At 47.1% G+C, this 15,907-nt stretch overlaps 1 protein-coding gene across 2 annotated transcripts in view; it reads left to right on the top strand.

The window, feature by feature from the left end:
• The first annotated feature begins 990 nt into the window (after positions 1 to 990).
• The window catches only part of LOC141128607 (synaptotagmin-2-like), a 160,457-nt gene continuing 145,540 nt past the window's right edge, over positions 991 to 15,907 (top strand). The window contains exon 1 of one of the 2 annotated variants that reach the window (XM_073615993.1): positions 991 to 1,147. The gene's annotated coding sequence lies outside the window, so the exon portion shown is untranslated. Of the gene's footprint in view, positions 1,263 to 15,907 lie in introns of both variants that reach the window. The other variant, XM_073615995.1, reaches the window with a different exon arrangement.

Raw genomic sequence — 15,907 nt, forward strand, 5'->3', positions numbered from 1 at the left:
ACTACGGAAAGGTGAGTGTGGGGACCGTGGAGAGGTTAGTGTGGGGACCACGGAGAGGCGAGTGTGGGGAATGTGCTGTGGAGAGGCGAGTGTGGGGAATGTGCCGTGGAGAGGCGAGTGTGGGGACCGTGGAGAGGCGAGTGTGGGGAATGTGCCGCGGAGAGGCGAGTGTGGGGACCGTGGAGAGACGAGTGTGGGGACCGTTGAGAGACAAGTGTGGGAACCATGGAGAGGCAAGTGTGGGGACCGTGCTGTGGAGAGGCGAGTGTGGGGACCGTGTCGTGGAGAGGCGAGTGTGGGGACCGTGTTGTGGAGAGGCGAGTGTGGGGACCGTGTCGCGGAGAGGCGAGTGTGGGGACCGTGTCGCGGAGAGGCGAGTGTGGGGACCGTGTCGCGGAGAGGCGAGTGTGGGGACCGTGTCGCGGAGAGGCGAGTGTGCGGACCGTGCCGTGGAGAGGCGAGTGCCGACCTGGGGGGGGGGGGGGGGCATATTTGTTTGCTGTTCCCCACAAATAGTTTAGCACCAGCCGCCACTGGTCCTGTGCATCTTTGGTTCCGATTCAGGAGCAAATTCAGGCAAAAATTTGGACCCAATTTCCACCTGAATGCTGTGAGCCGCGGCATGTATGACCCCAGCCTAAAACAGGAATTGGCTGTTGCAGGAAGCACACTAAACCATATGAAAATGGAATACAGACTCGATTTTTCGTTGGATTTTCTATTCATGTATGGCCAGCTTTAGAGGATGTGTCATTTTTCTGTCCATCACTTAGTATGTATTACCTGCATGACCTCATAAGCAGCACTGGCAGTGTATCATTGATAGAAGAGACACCGAGAACTGGCAGCTTTGTAGCATCCACTTGTAGTCAGTAGAAGACAATAATAATTGGTAAAGGTGAATGATTTCCTTGTGTACCATCTGGGTCAGTGCTGATCCCAGGGGAACTAGTTTAGCATATTAGGATCCCTGGACTGACCAATAGGAAGCGGGATGCAGGGAGACGTGGGAGGAATAGGAATTAGGAGAAGGGGAGAGAGGGAGGGGAGAGGAAGGAGCACGCGTGTCTCTGTACTACTGCAGACAGAGTTGCAGATAACCGGGAGAGAGGAGAGACACGGGCAGGACAGGAAACTCCACACACAGGTAAAGGCGGCCATGAGACGGATGGCGGAGCGCTGTGCTAGGGACATGTATGTATGATGACAGCCCGGTCTACCTGAGCACCGTGTGCCCGGCTCTATCTTCCCTCCATGTCTGGGTAGGCTTTGAAGGTGTTCATGTCGGGCGGTGGGGGGGCCGTACTGCAGATCTTTGGCGCTGACACGGTTAATCAGACTGGGCGTGTCCTGGCTCTGCGGTTTGCCCTCCCTTTTAACATCTCCGGTAGTTTTTTTTTGCTCTCCACGAATTCTGCAGCATCAGCATCGCCCTGTACTTCCCCTTCCCCCATCCATTGTCAGCACAGCACTCCATGTCCTAAAACTTGGGGGATTCCACCTCCCTAATACTTGGATTAGTGTGATATCATAGAGAATGGGATCTGGTCTGATCTGCACACTGCAGGCTCTGCATTCCCCATCCTCATCCTCCTTCTCATCCTCATCCTCCTTCTCATCCTCATCCTCCTTCTCATCCTCATCCTTCTTCTCATCCTCCTTCTCCTCCTCATCCTCCTTCTCCTCCTCATCCTCCTTCTCCTCCTCATCCTCCTCCTCCTCCTCATCCTCCTTCTCCTCCTCATCCTCATCCTCCTTCTCATCCTCCTTCTCATCCTCATCCTCCTTCTCATCCTCATCCTCCTCATCCTCCTTCTCATCCTCATCCTCCTTCTCATCCTCATCCTCCTTCTCATCCTCATCCTCCTTCTCATCCACATCCTCCCTTCTCATCCCCCCTTCTCATCCTCATCCTATTTCTCATCCTCCTTCTCATCCTCCTTCTCACCCCCCTTCTCATCCTCCTTCTCATCCCCCCCCTTCTCATCCTCTTCCTCCCTTCTCATCCTCCTTCTCACCCCCCCCCTTCTCATCCTCATCCTCCCTTCTCATCCTCATCCTTCCTTCTCATCCTCATCCTTCCTTCTCATCCTCATCCTCCTTCACATCCTCATCCTCCTTCACATCCTCATCCTCCTTCACATCCTCATCCTCCTTCACATCCTCATCCTCCTTCACATCCTCCTTCTCATCCCCCCCTTCTCATCCTCCTTCTCATCCTCATCCCCCCCTTCTCATCCTCATCCCCCCCTTCTCATCCTCATCCCCCCCTTCTCATCCTCATCCCCCCCTTCTCATCCTCATCCCCCCCTTCTCATCCCCCCCTTCTCATCCTCATCCCCCCCTTCTCATCCTCATCCCCCCCTTCTCATCCTCATCCCCCCCTTCTCATCCCCCCCTTCTCATCCCCCCCTTCTCATCCTCATCCCCCCCTTCTCATCCTCATCCCCCCCTTCTCATCCTCATCCCCCCCTTCTCATCCTCATCCCCCCCTTCTCATCCTCATCCCCCTTCTCATCCTCATCCCCCTTCTCATCCCCTTTCTCATCCTCATCCCCCTTCTCATCCCCTTTCTCATCCTCATCCCCCTTCTCATCCTCATCCCCCTTCTCATCCCCCTTCTCATCCTCATCCCCCTTCTCATCCTCATCCCCCTTCCCATCACCCTTCTCATCCTCCTTCTCATCCTCCTTCTCATCCTCCTTCTCATCCTCCTTCTCATCCTCCTTCTCATCCTCCTTCTCATCCTCATCCTTCTTCTCATCCTCACCCCCCTTCTCATCCCCCTTCTCATCCTCATTCTCATCCCCCCTTCTCATCCTCATCCCCCCTTCTCGTCCTCATCCCCCTTCTCGTCCTCATCCCCCTTCTCGTCCCCATCCCCCCTTCTCGTCCCCATCCCCCCTTCTCATCCCCATCCCCCCTTCTCATCCCCATCCCCCCTTCTCATCCCCATCCCCCCTTCTCATCCTCATCCCCCCTTCTCATCCTCATCCCCCTTCTCATCCTCATCCCCCCTTCTCATCCTCATCCCCCCTTCTCATCCTCATCCCCCCTTCTCATCCTCATCCCCCCTTCTCATCCTCATCCCCCCTTCTCATCCCCCCTTCTCATCCTCATCCCCCCTTCTCATCCTCATCCCCCCTTCTCATCCTCATCCCCATCCCCATCCCCCCTTCTCATCCTCATCCCCCCTTCTCATCCTCATCCCCCCTTCTCATCCTCATCCCCCCTTCTCATCCTCATCCCCCCTTCTCATCCTCATCCCCATCCCCCCTTCTCATCCCCATCCCCCCTTCTCATCCTCATCCCCCCTTCTCATCCTCATCCCCCCTTCTCATCCTCATCCCCCCTTCTCATCCTCATCCCCCCTTCTCATCCTCATCCCCCCTTCTCATCCTCATCCCCATCCCCCCTTCTCATCCTCATCCCCATCCCCCCTTCTCATCCTCATCCCCATCCCCATCCCCCCTTCTCATCCTCATCCCCATCCCCATCCCCCCTTCTCATCCTCATCCCCATCTCCCCTTCTCATCCTCATCCCCATCTCCCCTTCTCATCCTCATCCCCATCTCCCCTTCTCATCCTCATCCCCCCTTCTCATCCTCATCCCCCCTTCTCATCCTCCTGAGGATGGATATCTCTCAGCAATCTGACTATTCCTCCAGGCAGGACAGCCCACACCTGTCTCCATGGAGGGGATCACACTCTGCCGCAGTGTTCTGCTCAGGCTCCACTTCTCTCTATACATCCCTATGGGCTGTGAACCACACATTCCTCCTTTTGACTTTGAAAAGTCCAGTTTGATTAGTGACTCCACTGCTCTCCCCCCTCCTGTGACAGGCAGACAGTGCCGCATAGACTGAAGTTTAGAGGTGCACTGCCAACGTTTGTGTATCTCACACAACGAGATTATCGGACAAATGATCGTTCGCGTTATTGTTATTGTTTTTTTTGTTTTTTTGTTTTTTGCATGCTAGTCTCCTATCGAAAATTAAAAGTTGCAAAAATTCTTGTTGGACAGAAAAAAAAAATCGGAAGTGATGTAACGTGTTGTAGTGTATCTGGATTGTATTTTCAGACGGCAACTGTACTGATTAAATGAGAAATTTTCATGCTTGTCCCATTGGATAATATCAGATGAACTGACATGATTGGCTCTCGAAAGCTGTGTACTAACGATCAGATTATCGTACAATCACTGCGAAGTCTGTATTTTTAATCTGATATTCTGATCGTGTGTGCGGGCCATGGGTATAATGTGGAAGTAACGCATAGAAGCACACTGGGGTGTATACTCAGTGCTTCAATTAAACATTAATGCACAAAGCATTAGCACTACATTATTGCACAATTTCCACATAGAGGATGAAAGCCTGTTTATCTACTGTATATAACATGGCTCATTTCCTTCATAGATTACTTTAGGGAAATCCCTTAACATTTTATCTACTACTGTTATTGGTACACCTTTTCTAAGATGCTTTACAGATATTCTGTTTGTTTTATTATGATTACAGGCTGTTCTACTGGCTTGGTTTGGTACCCTGAACATTTCAATGAGTATGGGGGACCCTTTGTCCACTTTTTGCTGTGCATTAGATTACACTAGGTCACGCTGGGGCTCATTTAATAACCTGGAGTGTGCAAAATCTAGTGCAACTATGCATAAAAACCAGTCAGCTCCCAGGTTTTTCTGTCAAAGCTAAATTGAACAAGCTGATACTAAAAATGGATTGGCTACCATGTAGAGCCGCATCAGATTTTGCACTTCCCAGCATTAGTACCGGTAAATCAAGCCCACATTGTCTTCTTACACTGGTTTGTGGACCCGGTTGGGCTGCTTTGTTTCAGCTCTTCAAAAGGTATACTCATATCATTTATACTCCACTGGATTTCTAATAGCTTTTTGTTATTTAGCCATATGTTTATAAACACATTTTTATTTATGTTTTGAGTATGATTACACACAGATTTTTATTTATGTTTTAGTGTGATTATATATTTTTATTTATCTTTTAAGTGGGATTACACTTAAAGGGGCAGCTTCATTATTTTTATATCTGTTATTAGTTATATGTTTAATTTTTGTTCACATTTTTAATTTACACATTTGCAAGTAATCCTAGGTCCGACACAAAGTAGGCACCTGCTATATTTTTTTTTTTTTTTTTTAACCATGTGTTTATGTAATTAAAAAAAAAAAGAATGTCATTGCTGTGCAGGTTTTTTTTTTTTGCTACTTCATAGTATTCTATTTTAAGACACAAGGGGGGTTATTTAGTAAAGGCAAATCCACTTTGCACTGCAAGTGCACTTGGAAGTAAAGTCGCTGTAGATCTGAGGGGGACATGCAAGGAAAATAAAAAAACAACATTTTAGCTTGCACACGATTGGGTGATAAAATCAGCAGAGCTTCCACTCATTTCAGATCTACCCCTTAGATTTAGAGCAACTGCACTTCAAAGTGCACTTGCAGTGCAATGTGGATTTGCCTTTCGTAAATAACCCCCAAGGATGCAGTTGATCATTTTTGAGGAAGGGCTTTAAAGGGATATTAGAGTCTTGTCTTTTTTTTTTTTTTCTTTAAAATAACAAACATGTTATAATTACCTGCTCTGTGCAATGGTTTTGCACAGAGCAGCCCGGATCCTCCTCTTTTAGGGTCCCACCCTCCTGATGGGTGCCCCCACAGCAAGTAGCTTGCTGTGGGGGCACCCAAGCAGGCACGCTCCAGAGCTGCTACTCAGCCCTGCCCCTTCTGTCTCCTGATTGGCTCGCTGGCTGTGATTGACAACAGTGAGAGCCAATGACTCCTGCTTCCAAAAGCCAATCATGAGTGCGAATCCCTGGAGAGACAAGGCTCTTGTGGACATCGCTGGGTCAAGAGGGGACTTGGGAAAGTATTAGAGGGTCAGGGGAGGTTGCTGCACACAGAAACCTTGTGCCTTTACAACCACTTTAAAGTCTGCAGCACACACAATTTGGTTAGTCATTTTGTCTGAAATTAGTTAGACCTCTTTCACACTGGGGTGGTTTTCAGGCACTTTAGCACTAGAAATGGCTTCTGCTTAGCGCCTGAAAACCGCCTCCCGTTCACTGCAGTGTGACTTTTCACACTTGGCCGGTGCGTTTGCAGGACGTTACCAAAAGTCCTGTAAGCAGCATCTTTGGGGCAGGTTGGGAGCGCTGTATTAATCGCTCCCAAAACGCTCTGCCCATTGCAATGAACCAAAGCACCTTTTAAAAGCAATTTGAAAGCACTGCAAAACGGGGGTTTTTCTAACACTTTTTGGAGGGTTAAAACTGCCCCGTTAGCAGCCGAAAAGCGCCACTAAAGCGCCGCTAAAATGAGCAGATCTTTTGCGCTATTGGCAGGCGCTGTCAGTGTGAAAGGGGTCTTAGTTGTACTGAGTTCGATTTGTTTTAAAATATGCAGGAGTGGGTGTTTTACTTCATAAGCTGTCTACACACTATACGATTTCTATACAAGTGTCTTGTACAATTTTCCTTTGGATTTACCAAAACCATATAATATGAGGTCAAACCTAAACACTTTACAACTGTATGCAATCAGGCAGGCCCTTGCACTACATAGTTGAAGGTAAATCTAAAGGAAATTTAACAACAAACATTGTATAATGTGTAGCCAGCTACAGAACAAGCAAAATGACATTCTGTAACAAAATGTAAAAAATGTAAACATAATGCAATTTCTCTTCTACCTGAATGAATTGCCTGTATAATAGTATAACTTTCCTGAAGAAAACCCTTTTTTGCCAGCCTGACCCTGTATGTGCATCAATTTTTGCTGTAAAGAATCTGTCCCTGGCCACCACTAGAGGTTGCTGCTTGGAGATGGGAAACCTGCTCTGCATCATGCTACATGATCAATGTCTCCCCTCCCAGGAACAGATTTTTCTTGGTATAGCAGGAAGTACTGACCAGGGGTTTGCAGGCTGTATTGCCATTAGCAGGACTAATGTTCAAAAATAGACAAATCCATGATATTGGCATTTTTCTGAGGCTGCTGGAGCAAGGACAAATGTATAATATTCAATTAAAGTGCAGCTGTAAAAGAGACCATCACAACACAGGTCTTTTTGAAATGCCACAATGACAGCTCACATATGAGTTGCCAAGGTGCTAAATCACCGGAACTAGTATTCTGCTCAGAATTCAGAAATAAATGATGGTTGCTGCTATAGGAGATTTCAGAGATAATTGTTTAGCTTTTGCACATGCTTCCTTTTAAAGGAGGGCTGTACTTGTGGAACAATGTGATTTGCTTTTGCTGAGCTCCTCTTCTGAAAATGCTAGCTGCCTGTTAGTGTAAATGCGAGCGACAAACACTATTGACAGATTGTTTGTACAGTAGGTAATGAAAAGAATTACCCCCTTTGAAATAAGACAAATGAAATGAAGACACACATTTTTTTTATTTTATCCAGCTTATACCATCCACCAACATGTCAGAAAAAATAAAAAAAATTCAAAATCAGAATCGCTGAGTTGGAAAAAGGATCACCCCCCTCCTAAAAATACCTGGTGAACTCAATCAGGTATAGCCAGTGGTGTATTTAGGTTTTGTGCTGCCCTAGGCCTGACTAAACTCCTGCACCCCTAATTTAAATACGACCCACCCTTCCTGTCAAGGCCACACCCCTTCCTATTTAAGACACGTCCTGTCATCTGTAAACCACACCCCTTCCTCTTTAGGCTCCACCCTTTCTTTTTAGAGCTCCACCTCTTCCTCTCTGTATTAGCACAAAAAAAAATCACACACCATTCACTCCATACTTGCATCAATCCTACACCGCATCGGTGTGAACCGGGACTTAAATTCACAATAGAAGCACTAAAATTGCAGTTCTGGCCAGCCTTCTAATGTAAACAGCTGTTAGAATCAACTGAAACCCAGCTTCAGTGTCTGTTGTGATCCTGAGCTCAGGTTCACACTGAGCTGCGGGAATGAAGCCATGTGAGTTCAGCTGAACTCGCACGATTTCACTCCAACATGTCAGTCCCGATTTCGGCAGCGATTTCACTGACATCTGTGCGGGTTTCTGCACAGATGTCAAGGGAAATCGCACCCCGAAATCGCAAAAAGTAGCACAGAAACTACTCTTTGAAATTGGTGCAGCGCCGCACTGATTAGGACGGTGCAAGTGCTGCCAATTTGACATGTCAAATCGCACCAGTTTCAACCAGGGCTCAAGCTGCTCCTCTTCACAGGCTGTGCGGCTGTCCTTCTCACCAATGTCATCATTTACAACGCAGGACCAGCATTCCTGAGCTGTACTTGAGGAAGCTGAAAACCCACCCACATTCCAGAACTGGATTGGAGGAGAGCATCAGCTGTAAGTCAGTATTCCACTCTGCTAACCCCCCTAACAGGCTATTAGAGATTTACTATGTGCCAACTCGAGTTCTTACTTGCCTGTTAAGACAATGTAAAAACAGAAATGTGCTGCTTAGTCCCTAGGGTAATCAAGGGCATCAGTGGCGGTGTGTCCATAAGGGTGCACGGGGGCCGCCCCCTCTCTCCTGCCACCCCCTCTAGCACCAATAGATAGATTCAAGCATTGCATGAATGGCCGCCACTGCCACCCCCTATTTAGGTGCCCGGCCCCTTTTCGGAGTGCCTGAATTACAGCGGGGGTGGGGGTGTTTTTGTAGCATCTGATTAGAGCCCTAGGCTCTAATAGGCGTCTAAAAAGTGACCTGCGAGCGCCATGCTGGGCGCTTGCAGGTCACTCAGCTGTGTTAGAAAAGCGAATGAATATTCGCTTTCCTAACACTAAACCACCTCTCCACCAATCAGGTGCTCGGATTTGTTACCCATCACCATCCAATCATAGCAGAGAACGGGAAGAGAGGACAGGAGAAGACATCAAGAAGCTGTCCCACCGAGACAGGTAAGTGCAGACGGCGGGGTGGCGGGGGGCACACTGGCAGCATTTGATATGGCATAGTGGCTGCGTTTAATGGGGCAAAGTGGGAGCATTTGATGGGGCACAGTGGCAGCATTTGATGGCACAGTGGCTGTGTTTGATGGCACAATGGCTGTGTTTTATGGGCATTTGATGGCACAGTGGTGGCAATTGATGGGCACAATGGGGGAAAATGATGGCACAGCGGCAGCAATTGATGGACACAGTGGCACCAATTGATGGGCACAGTGGCGGCGTTTGATGGCACAGTTGTAGCTATGGATGGTCACAGTGGCTGCGTTTGATGGGCACAATGGCAACAATTGATGGACACAGTGGCACCAATTGATGAGCACAGTGGGTGCGTTTGATGGCACAATTGTTGCAATTGATGGGCACAGTGGCTGCATTACTGAAAGGTGACTGGGTATACAAGATTTTAATCTGGACTGCTGACTCAATTCATTTATATATATATCAAGGACCTGGGGACCATTCACTGTCTCTCATCTTTACCTGAGCCGTTCCCGCCGCCGTCCTCCTCTCTCTCGCTCGCTCCTCCTCCTCTGGGCTCTGGCAGTGGTTACAGAGACCCATCCGTGTCCCTGAGAATGTGCAATGATGCCGTGGGTAGGCGGAGCATTAGCCTCCGCCTCGCCCTCTATCAGGCCAGTAGTAAGTGCAGGTTACCAGATATGGCCAGTGACTGAGTGACTGACGGTCACCCATAGTCCGTTGTATGGGGGGCGGCAGTCGCCCCCCCCCCCCCCCCCCCGCCAAGTACGCGCTGGCAAGTGCTGAGTTCAGTACAGTGCACATGACTTAGCAAGGCAAGCTGCGGGACGCTGTATCTGTCAGGGAGCCGGCCGCGGCGGTAGGCTGTATATGTGCGGGAGTCAGGACTGAGGAGTACGGGTCGGGGGGAGGTTTCGTGCAGGGGGGGCGGCAAGAAGCCGCCGCCCCCCCGCAAAGTGCCGCCCTAGGCCTAGGCCTTGTCGGCCTAGGCCAAGACACAGCTCTGGGTATAGCTGATCACCTTGACTTTCATTTGACTTTCAACTGTAATAATTTTGTTTAGCTCAGCTTGAAAAGAGCTTTCCTGGAGAATTTCAGTCCCTGGTAGTGCAACTGAAGCAAACAATTGACTATGGGTGGCAAGGCACTGTCAAACAATCTCTGGGATAAAGTTGTGGACAGGCACAAGTCAGGATATGGATACAAAAAAAAAATCAAAGGCTTTATCAATGCTTAGAAGCACAGTGAAGCCAATTTTTTTAGGAAGTAGAAGGAATTTGGTACAACACTGACCCTCCCTGGATCAGAACATCGCTCCAAACTGGATGAAAGAGCCAGGAGGAAACTGGTCTGAGAGGCTACCAAGAGGCCTACAGCAACTCTGAAGCAGTTGCAGAAATTTATGACAAAGAGTGGTCATTGTGTGCATGTGACAACAATATCACAAATTCTGCACAAATGTGGCATGTATGGGAGGGTTGGAAGAAAAAACCCACTCCTCGAGAAAGGCCACATACAGTCACAACTAAGCTTTGCCAAAACGCACCTTGAAGATTCTGAGGCCACATAGAAAAAGGTGTTATGGTCAGATGAGACTAAAATTGGATTATTTGGCCTCAACGCCAAACAAAATGCCTGGTGGAAATCCAATACAGCTCACCATCCAAATAACACCATGTCTAAAGTAAAACATGGAGGTGGTAATATCCTGTTATGGGGTGTTCTTTGCAGCAGGGACTGGAGCAATTGTCAGGATAGAAGAAAAATGGATGGGGGAAAATATCATCAATTGAGGAAAATCTGCTGCTCTCTGTCAGAAAGTTGTTGATGGAAAGAAGGTTTATCTTCCAACATGACAATGACTCAAAGCACACATCAAAAATGACCAGAAAGTGGTTGAAGGAGAAAAAGGTGATTGGCCTAGTCGGAGCCCAGACTTAAACCCCATTGAAAATATGTGGGATGACTTGAAGACTGCAGTCCACAAATGTCACCATCAAATTTAACTGAACTTGAGCAGTTCTGCAAAGAAGAGTGGGCAAATATTGCAAAGTTAGTAGAGACATATCCCAAAAAACTAAAGGCTGTAATTTAAAGCAAAAGGAGGTTCAACAAAATACTGACACAAGGGGGTGATACTTTTTCCAACTCAGTGATTTCTATTTTTGAATTTTTAGATTTTTTTTTTCTGACATTTTGGTGTTTATAGCTTTCACTTGGATGTTATAAAGTTGCCCTAGTAAATGCAGCTGGAAAAAAACAAAAACCGTGTCTGTCTTCATTTCAGGCTGCAAAGCAACATTATGTGATTATTTTTAAAGGGGTGATTCTTTTCTATACCCACTGTATGTATGTAAATAAATGCTTTGTGAGGGACATACTGTATGCGGAACCTTCTGATTTTTTTTATTTTGTTTTTTACCGCAAATTTTGAGTACGCAGACCACTAACATGCAAGCAGTCAAAGTTCCATTCATTGAAGTACATTTTACCCATCGTCTGAAGTAGGCCTAACCCATTAAATAAGAGCTTGAGTTGCTATTTTTGCTTGGGACACGTGAATGAAAGTGCACACACTCTATCATAATAATGTAAAGGCAGCCTGTGGCTTGCTCATGCTGGTTAAAGCAGTATGTTCACTGTAAAGTGGTTCTAAAGCTAAAACGTCTTTACCTCTATGTATTCCCTGCTAGTAGTAATGTAATGTTTAAGTAGTAATATCGCTCCTCTTACCATCACCTCCCCCTATTATACATAACTGAGCCCTCACTCCATCCAAAGCTGTGCCCATCTGTAGTGGCTCTCCCAGTTCTCACAGGCTTTACTGCTATCAGTCCTGTGACAAAGAAGTAGGCAGCGGGGCCATGCAACATGGTCTGTGTCATTGGACACTGGCAGGGCGACTCGGGATCAAGCATGCAGGTGTGCCATAATGGGAAGCGGAATCCTATGGTAGTACACCGAGAAGCCAGAAGCGCCGGTGGGGGACCCCAGAAGAGGAGGATCAGGGCCGCTCTGTGCAATGCTATTGCACAGAGCTAGTAAGTTTGTTATTTAAAAATAAATTACACTTTATAGTCACTTCAACCACCTCAATACTGGGCACTTTCACCTCCTTCTTGCCCAGACCAATTTTCAGCTTTCAGTGCTGTCACACTTGACAGTGACAATTGCGCGGTCATGTAATGCTGCACCCATTTTTAAAATCATTTTCTTCCCACAAATAGGGCTTTCAATTGGTGGTATTTTATTTTTTGCTAAAAAGACCAAAAATTCTGAAGAAAAATGTTTTTTTCTTAGTTTGTGAGATGTCATTTTTCTCCTTCACTGATGGGCACTGATGAGGAGGCACTAATATGCACCACTTATGGGCAATGATAGGTGGCACTGAAAGGCAGCACTGATTGGCCTCACTGATTGCCACAAACTGGCATCACTGATGGATACAGGTTGGCCTCACTGATGTGCACTGTCGGGGTTGCACTGTAATCGGGGCACTGATGATCAGTGCCCTGATTACCTATACATGTCTCCCCTGTGAGGAGATGCCGCCGATCAGCTCTCCTCACACTCTGTCAGTGTGACAAGAGGAGAGCAGATAAATGACATCTCCTTGTTTACATGTGATTGGCTGTGATTGGACACAGCTGATCACATGGATAAAGAGCTGCAGCCAGGGACACAGCGCCCCCGTGGCAAAACTGGGCGATGCAGTATGACGTCGGCCTAGAACGAGAGCCGCCCTGCTCCGCTGTCATTTTACTATACGGCAGGCGGGAGGCAGTTAGGGTAAAAAACCTTTTTTACAACTTGCTTACCTCAGTGGTCCAGCGCTTGCCCAGATGGCATCTTTTCTCTCCTCTCACCCTCTCTACTCACAGAGACTGAGGCAGCAGCAGGGGACATTGATTCCTGCAACTGTCAATCAAATGCTGTGAGGTGGGGGGCAAGGCCAAGCCAAGCTGTGTGTGTGTGTGTGACATACAGCCTGGCTCAGGATCAAACCCACGAGTCTGCCCCCATAGCAGGCGGTTTGCTATGGGGGCAGACACCGAAAACGAGGAGCATAAAGCGCCGGTGGGGGACCCCAGAAGAGGAGGTTCGTGGTAGCTTTGTGCAGTACCTTTGCAAAAGCAGGTAATTATAAGATATTTAAAAACATGCCTTTAGAAATGCTTTAATTCTGTCCCAGTGTTTGCTTATATTTACTTTTCCTTTGCTTTCTCGCTGCTCTGTTCCCCCACCCAGAAGCAAAGTAATGTATTCAGTACTTGCAGTTCTCCTACTGTGTGAAGGGGAGTGTGTACCTTTCCTCCAGTCAGCTCTCACAAGGTGACTGCAGTCTCTCCGCCCCCTTCTCTGTGATACTAACAGATGAAGAATGATTTCAACACTTTTTAGCCCTTTTGAAGTGGTGTAGGGAAGAGAAGACTGCAGATAAACAAGTAAAACCTAATGTGAGGATTTGTTCCATCTGTGTATCATCTGAGGTTGTTCACTTCACTGGGTATGTGTGAGGGTTTACATCCACTTTTAAGGACCAGTTCACACCACATGCAGTCCAGTGTGCTTTTTTACTGCATCAACAATGCATGGATAGTAGGTTATTAGATTTTTAATGGCATAGTTCACACCAATGCACTCTGTTTCAGTGCATTCCAGTTCCAGAAAAAAAGTAGAACATGCTGCATTTTTTTCTGCATTGAACTGTTCTGAAACGCAGTAAAATGCACCTAAACACACCAAAAATGCACTGAAACACATGTCCTTATTTAAGGGGGGAAATGCACCAAAAATGCTTAAAAACGCACCGGAACGCATCTAAAATGCGCATGTTGAAAAGCATCCGGAACGCATATGGACTGCGTTTCTGTGGTGTGAACTGGCTCTAAGGTAAAAAGTTTTAGAGTTTTCTTTTCTTCCCCCACCTCCCTAAACACTAATAGGGCATACACACGGTCGGACTTTGTTCAGACATTCCGACAACAAAATCCATGGATTTTTTCCGACGGATGTTGGCTCAAACATGTCTTGCATACACACGGTCACACAAAGTTGTCTGAAAATCCGATCGTTCTGAACGCGGTGACGTAAAACACATACTTCGGGACTATAAACGGGGCAGTGGCCAATAGCTTTCATCTCTTTATTTATTCTGAGCATGCGTGAAACTTTGTCCGTCGGATTTGTGTACACACGATCGGAATTTCCGACAACGGATTTTGTTGTCGGAAAATTTTATCTCCTGCTCTCCAACTTTGTGTGTCGGAAAATCCGATGGAAAATGTCCGATGGAGCCCACACACGGTCGGAATTTCCGACAACACGCGTCCGATCGGACATTTTCCATCGGAAAATCCGACCGTGTGTACGGGGCATTAGACCCCTTTCAGACTGTGCCACGGGCAATGTTAAAGCGGTAAAGCGCCGCTACTTTATCGCTGTTTTAGTGGCGCTAATCAGCTGCTAGTGGGGCACTTTTAACCCCCACTAGCAGGTTAAATGTACCCGTGTAGTGCCGCTGCTGAAGTGCTTTGCATTGATTTCCATGGGCAGGGGCGGTGTATATACTGCTCCTCCACCGCGCCTAAGATGCTGCTTGCAGGACTTTTTTAAGACCCCATTCACACTGGAGGTGTGTGAAAGCCGGAGTACTTGTACACTGGGGCACTGCGCTGGCAGGACATAAAAAAAAAAAAAAAATCAAAAAAAAAAAATCCTGCAAGCAGCTTCTTTGAGACGCTTTAGGAGCAGTGTATACACCGCTCCTAAAGCACCCCTGCCCATTGAAATCAATGGGCAGCGCCGCCAAAGTACCTTGGCAGCGGCAATTTGCACCCTTTAATCGGCTGCTAGCGGGGGCTAAAAGTGCCAAAAACTACGGTAAAGCACCGCTAAAACTAGCAGCGCTTTACCGCCAATGCCCCTGCGCTGGCAGTGTGAAAGGGCTCTTAACGTCCTGCCAGCACAGCGCCCCAGTGTGAAAGCACTCTGGCTTTCACATTGGGGTGGTAGGGGAGGTGTTTTCAGGCGCTTAATAGGCGCTATTTTTAGCCCTTTAGCGCCTGAAAAACGCTTCCAGTGTGAAAGGGGTCTTACCCAAGTCCTCAATCAATTCAGCGCTGTGCACGGTTAGATTCTTCTCTTCTCGCTGAATCCTATCTCTTCTCTCCTCTCCATCTTCACATAGAGATGGGGCAGCATTGACTACTGCTGCTGTCAATCAAATGCTGTGAGATAGAATCATGGGAGGGGCCAAGGTGTGCTGTGCGTGTCTATGGAGTGTGGCTGCATAGACACACAACACAGGAGTGAGCACGCACATGTGCCTTCATAGCAAGAAGCTTGCTATGGGGGCACACAGAGAAGAGGAGGAGCCAAGATGGCCTGCGGGGAACTCCAGAAGAGGACTGAGCAGGTGAGTATAACATGTTTATTATTTTAATTACATTTTTAAAATGACCTTTTTAGTAATACTTTAATATAAAAGTGAACCAGGTGGCTGTATAGCTGCCTGATCATTTTTACGGTACTCGTGGTGTACTCACATTAGCTGCATTAAAAAATACACTTCAATATGTTTTAATGAACACATATCCGCATTATTACAATGTTTTTATATCTGAAGTTCCGCTTTACCTCCTAAAATGAAAGCTTTTTTTAATGTCAAAATGTTGTGCCGCATCACATCACATCCCAAGCCAAAAGCAAAGAGACCATAACTTGAGTATTACTGCAAAAGATCCTTGCATCACTGAGCATGAATCATAGTGCACTCCTGACTAAATGCAATCTATTGATAGGAAAAACAATAAATATTGATGTGACACTGGAGCTGCCCTCAAAATGTAATCAATATAGCCACTCCTTTTGCATATGTGTATAGTATTCTCAGTTCAATGTGTCATGTAATGATAAACTGCGACTGCACTGCAAACAATTTTTCTACCTCTCCGTGT

This window comes from Aquarana catesbeiana, linkage group LG02 (assembly GCF_042186555.1).
Source record: "Aquarana catesbeiana isolate 2022-GZ linkage group LG02, ASM4218655v1, whole genome shotgun sequence".
Taxonomy (NCBI): Eukaryota; Metazoa; Chordata; class Amphibia; order Anura; family Ranidae; genus Aquarana; species Aquarana catesbeiana.